The 6,525-nt window shown below is 49.0% G+C and overlaps 1 pseudogene; it reads right to left on the reverse strand.

Moving 5' to 3' along the window:
- LOC140422095 (josephin-2 pseudogene) lies at positions 1 to 1,969 on the reverse strand (annotated as a pseudogene).
- Positions 1,970 to 6,525: the final 4,556 nt, after the last annotated feature.

Here is a 6,525-nt window from a genome sequence, read left to right on the forward strand (position 1 = left end):
CCAACTAATGTTCGATGTTATCCAGTTCTTGAAAGTGCATAATGAATAATGCTCATGAATTGTAGAACCCCTCCATCCTTCCCCTCAGTTCAAACTTAATCTTCTCAAGAGTCAAGAATTCCAACTGGTCCCCCCGCCACGCCAGGGCACAGGGTGGAGAGGCTGCTCTTCAACCCATCAGGATCCGTCTTCGGGCGATCAACGAGGCGAAGGCTACAACATCTGCCTCCGCACCCGTTTCCAACCCTGGCTGGTCGGACACCCGAATATGGTTGGAGTTCTATAAACATCTTCCATGACCAAAAGGGGGGGGGGAAGTGTTGGAGGGCATTGTGTGATACTGGACTATGATATAAATTATAGGTGGCCCTGTAACTACATCTGTGCTCCCATATTACTTTTGAATAGTTCTGATGAAACAAAAGGTACTCATTGGCTTAGATGCCTGTTTAGAAGAGGCAATTTGTAGAAATAGATAGTGTATACACAATGCTGTTAACATCAGAAAAGACACAAAATGGCTGAACAAGCCTGTAAGCTGTCTCATGAGACCCAAGCGTGGGTATGTATAGAGAGTGTCCCAACAGCCGCTGATAACAGCTTCACAGAACAAGACTTGCAATGTATCCTTGATAAGCTCAAGGTCTAAGGCTGTAGACAGGGCACATTAGTTAGTTTTAAATGACTTCTGTATGAAGTTAGGGGCGGGTAAGACAACACCCACTTTAACCATATATGTGATAATTGGGTATGCCAGGAAAATTGATTTATTGCATGTAAAAAGTGTGACGTGAATATAGTTGATTGATTGTATGTAAATGAGAAAACAACTAATTCCGCCCCTTGAATCTGTATATTAACCCATGTGAGCTTTAGCTCAAGTGAGAGAAGGTGCTGTCACAGGCTGTGGAGTCTGAGACCTTCCCTCCCAGAATTCTGACATCATAAACTGCTTTTTTTTACTGATACTCAGGTCATCATGTGAATATTTTCACCCCTAACATTGTCATTCTTTTATTTAATTATGTGATATTCCCAATGAGAGAGTGACCTCGAGGAATTGAGCTGAGTTCTAACTGTACCATCAAGCAACATTGCATAATATTATGTATTAAAACCCCATTCCTGTTTGTTTCAGTCTGGTCAATGAACTTAAACTATGACGATGGAGCAATATAGGAAATGATAGAGGCAATGATTCAATAACAGTCCTGCTGATATTGTCTCTTTAAACATTTCAAGTTCTTTTTTAAATACATTTAGAGTTTCCAATTATTTTTTCCACCTCCCCAGCGCGCTGGCTTCATCCGTCACAGCTGGAGCTCCGAGTCAGCCCGCCATCGGCGGCGAGACTTTTCCCCCCTCCCCGCTCCCGCTGCCCGATCTCCCGTGTCTCGCGTTCAAGGAGCGAGCAGCCAGCTTCCGTCCTCCTCCACCTCCCTCGGCACCACCAGCAGCAGCTCACAGGGATCCTGGGCGATCTGGTCCTGCAGGAACTTCCTCAGTTCCTCCTCATTCCCGATTGGAACCGGGGCCTTTAGTTTGGAGTCCAGGTTGTAGTAGGCCCGTTGATTTGCCTGACTGCCACCCAGTGCTTGCGCTGGATGGGGAGCGAGACAAAGCCCAGCGTCATGTTGGAGGGAATGTTGAGGATGAAGCCATGGACCCGGCTCAGCACCGAGCTGCTGAGCGACTTGCGTTTATCCCACCAAATCGCAGCCAGACTTTGAGTTAGCAAGGCGGCCATGAGGACGTTGACATCATAGTTCCCGGTTCCTAACAAACTGCGATGTGGATTCACCAGAGAGTCGGGAGCCAGCCGGCCGCTCAGCCCGTCCAGCTGATGCTGGGTGAAGAGCGGCTGCTGCAGGAGGTTGTTGAGGGCGTGGAGGGCGCAGAGCTCCAGGCGCTGCCGCTCGTGGTACAGCGGAGGGGGGGGCTCCGACATCCCCACACCCGGGGGGGGGCTCCGACATCCCCACACCCAGAGAGAGAGGGCAGGCCACTGGGTGAGTCACCGCCAACCCCGAGGATGCGGCATTCCCGCCCAGGCCCGGACACCGGACAGAGAGCCCTTTTTGCATCTTTTAACGACTTATTATTTTTGTTTTTCTTTCTTCACTCTAAAAACAAAAAATTTCTTCCAAAAAAAGTTTTTTTGAATATTCCTCAAAACGTCCCCCGGGGCCGGACTTCCGACTTCTTAAAAAAAACACACTCTAGGCGGGAGCCACCCGGTGTGGAACATCTCCACTACATTGCGCCCTGGCTTCGGGCCTGCCGCCTCATCCTCAGTTTGGCTCCGCCCCCTTTGCTCCAAATGCGTGCGTCCCGGGCCCGACACCTCAGCTCCGGCCGCCAGACACTCGCGTGGGGTTCCTCGCCGGTTCTGAAACCGGCCCGGCTGGACGCCCGGGACAGCCCCAAAGGCCGCCGAAAATCGGGGGGGGGAGCAAAAATCGCGGAAACCCACAAAAGCGGCGTAGACAGTGGCCACCGGCGGGAGCTCCTCGAGGACAGAGACTTGAACTCTTTCCACAGTCAGTCCCCTGGAACACACTCACTCGGGTGTGTGTGTCTCGGTGCTTTTCCAGTCACACTGATGGTTAAAATCTTTTGATGCCGACAGATCCGGCAAACATTTCTCCTTCTAGATTCAAAGGCCGATGATACTCAGATCCCAAGGAGTGACTCTGTAAGACCGAGACGTGACAATTGAGATTTCTGTCTGCAATTCCTCCTCTTGTAATATCTGTAAAAGGAGTTTACAAAAGTCAACACTCAGTACAGGATAGAAATTCAGATCAGAGAATTCTAGTTTCTATGGAACATTCCTTCCTCTCATTCCCCAATACCTCGTCTCCAATACCTATTCCCCATACCTAGTCTCCAGGGAGCGGACTCGGAGGGACGGAGTTTCGGAGCTGTGAGGACAAAAACCTTATCTCGGGGATTCGCAGCCGAGTATCCAGGGAGTGGACTCGGAGGGGCAGGGTATCGGAGCAGTGACTATAGGAAGGATGAGCTAGCTGACCACTGCACCCTGGTACAGGAGGCCATTCAAGTGGGGGGAGGAAGTGGTAGTTGTCGGGGATTCTATAATTAAGGGAACTGATAACATCCTTTGGAAGCAGGACCGAGAGTCCCACATGGTATGTTGCCTGCCCGGTGCCAGGGTGAGGGGCATCTCTAACCGGCTTGAAAGGATATTGGAGAGGGAGGGGGAGGATCCAGTTGTTGTGATCCACGTTGGGACAAACAACATCGGCAAGACTCGGAAAGAGGACCTGTTTGGGGAAAATCAGGAACGAGGAACAAAATTAAAGAACAGGTCCTCAAAGGATATAATCTCTGGATTATTACACGAGCCACGTGCAAATTTGACACAGGGATGAGAAAGTTACAGAAGTAAGCACGTGGCTAAAGGAGTGGTACGGGAAAGAGGGGTTCCATTTCACGGGGCACTGGCATCAGTATTGGGATAGGAAGAATCTGTACCGATCTGGGACCAGTGTCCTTGTGGGAAGGATAAATAGGGAGGTAAGAAGTACTTTAAACTAATAAATGGGGGGGGAGGGGAAGGCCTCAGGGGAACTCAATACAGTTCCAAAAACAAGTAGCAGGATGGTCTGGACTGGACAAATATACCGGTTATAAAGTTTACAGGAGGCACAGAGAATATGGCAGAGGGGGTGGAGTAGCCTTACTGATTGGAAATACTATCACCTCAATGGTGAGGATTGGATTTGTTAATTGTCACGTGTATCGAGATACAGTGAAAAGTATTGTTCTGTGTACAGTTCAGACAGATCATTCCATACATGAGAACAATACATAGGGCAAACATAAATACACAGGGCGCCTTCTCCTCCTCCAAAATAGCCCCGTAAACCACCAATACTACCCCTTCCCCAGTCCCCCTGTCGTCAGCACCTCCTCCAGCAATGTGGAAGCCGGTTCTACTGGGAAACTCTGCATCTCCTTTCTGGCAAACTCTCGAACCTGCATATATCTAAATATTTTCCCTTGCCCCAGCCCATACTTCGATCCCAGCTCCTTCAATCCCGCAAAACGACCCCCAAGAAATAAATCTTTTAGTGTCCAAATTCCTTTCCAATCTCATCTCCGAAAATTTCCAATCCCACTTCCCTGGCTCAAATCTATGGTTATCCTCTCCTTTAAGGAGAAAGTCGACATAGCTTTATTACAGGAAACTCATCTGGATGATAAGGAACACTTTAAATTGAGGCGGGATTGGGTGGGGCAGGTTTTTTCATCTCCTTTTCATCAAGTAGCAGGGGTGTGGCAATCCTTATTAATAAAAATATCCCTCTTAAGGTTGAAACCTGCACCAAGGACAAAGGAGATAGATATGCGATCATTAGAGGTTCGGTGCATGGAGATGTTGCTTCAATAATGAATGTTTATGGACATTCCCCGAATTACTCCCCAGAGTTCTTTGTGGATTTTGCAGAGCTAGCTTCAACTAACTCTTGTGTGTTTGGCGACTTCAACTGCCACTTAAATCGTCTGGTAGATAAGCTCCCGGTTACCAGGAACACCCCCACCCCCCGACCCCCACCCCGCAAGCTAGGGCGTCGGCCTTTACTTGTGAGGAGGTGGGTTATGTGGATGTTTGGAGAACTTTGCACCAGAGGGGCGGAGATTTTACCTTCTTTCCAGCCCGAATCAATGTCATACTGGAATCAACAAAATTTTTATGTCAAGGACGATCCTACACCTGGTGTCCTCTTGCACCGTAGTGAACATCGATTGTGGACCATCCCGTTTCTCTGGAATTCTACTCGAGGGTTCACCCCCAGGCCGAGAATGTGGAGGTTTGCTGCCTCTCTGATAAGAGATACTTAATTTACTAAGCATTGTAAGAACGAGTTGGAGTTCTCCTTTGGGTTAACCCAACCCCTGGTATTCCCCCCCTCCAATTTATGGGAGACATGTAAAGTTTATGCTCGGATGCTGAAGAACCAGCAATGTCTGGGGGTTTGTTTCACGAAGGCCGAGCAGAATTATAAGGAGATCTCGAATAAGCTATTGCTGAAGGAGCTTCCTGAGACAAGAGTGGTTTTGGATTCCCTATTGATGCAGCAGGTCGAGAAAGGTTTGCGAGGCAGACGGTGTACGAGTTTGGGAATAAGCCGAGCAAATACATGACCTGTTTGACAAAGAAAAAGGCTGACATTGGAACAGTTCCATCTGTGCAGCTTGGGGGAGGGAAAAGGGTTGTGAGGACAGAGGAGATAAACAGGGATTCGGGGAATTCTATGCAGGATTATAAAGTCTGTGAAGTCTGGTGAAGGGTTGCTGGATATGGAGCATTTATTCTCTTCCCTGAAGCTTACGGAGGCCTCAGAAAGCCAGTGTGAGCCTCTTAATGCTCCCCTTTCTAGGGAAGAGGTCTCAAAGGCCATGAAGGAGCTCAGCTGGGTAAAGCACCAGGAGCGGATGGCTGTGGGTGTGAGTTTTATAGGGGGCTTGAGGATTTGTTGTTGGACCCATTGATGGCGAGAAGGCTGGAGGACATCCTTCCAACAATCGTGGTGGGGGGGTTCCAACAATCGTGTGGGGGGGGGGGGGGGGGGGGCGTGGCGGGTGGTAACCAGACTGGGTTTATAAGGGTTTTCCAGTAACAATGTTGGACGGTTGCTGAATGTGACTCAGGCTTTTCAGAAATACACAGTGGATGGGCTGGTGATCTCCTTCGATGCAGAGAAAGCTTTCGCTCAAGTCGAATTATCTGGTGCATACCGTTCGAGGCTTCGGAATCGGTGAGGATTATGTCGAGTGGATTAAATTGTTAGATTATAGGTAAAGTCGCCAAGGTCCCAGATGACCATAGGCTGCTTTCCCCATTGAGAGGTAGAGCTGACTGGTGGTGATTCAACCTGAGGATCAACATACCTCAGGCAAGACACAAGGTTGAGACAAGGTTGAATAACCTCAGCCAGGAATTGAACCCTCGCTCTGCATCACAAACCAGCTGTCCGAACAACTGAGGTTAACCGGCCCCTGTTATATTACAGGCTGGTCAGGGGCAGGGCTCATGGATGGTTTATAATTGTCGTATTTGAGCTTCAGAGAGAGTCTCGACAAATAAATGTGTCAAGCTGAGGGAGCAAAGGATGTCAATGTCTTTAAGAGAGAGAGAGAGACCTGGGCCAAGCTTTGCAGAGTCTGCACCCTCCCTGGATTCACTTCCTTTCCCTTCAGTTGCTGCAAGTGACCAATTGAAGGTGGGAATGAGAAAAGAAATGGAAAGGGGGAGAAAAGAAAGTGTTTTACTCACAGATGTTGGAGACATGAAGACGTTTTCAGTCTGTGTGATGTTCAAGCTCCATTCACACAAAGCCCGCGCTGATTGCCTGGAGGACCAGAGTCCTTCCGGTCATCCAACCCTTCCCATTGGTCAACGCCTCAGCAGAAAGGTCAGTGGTGAGCTTTCCCTCGCACATGCGCAATCTCTCATCTCCCTCAGACATGCGCAATCTCTCATCTCCCTCAGACATG

Source organism: Scyliorhinus torazame, chromosome 5 (genome assembly GCF_047496885.1).
Source record: "Scyliorhinus torazame isolate Kashiwa2021f chromosome 5, sScyTor2.1, whole genome shotgun sequence".
NCBI classification, from domain to species: Eukaryota; Metazoa; Chordata; class Chondrichthyes; order Carcharhiniformes; family Scyliorhinidae; genus Scyliorhinus; species Scyliorhinus torazame.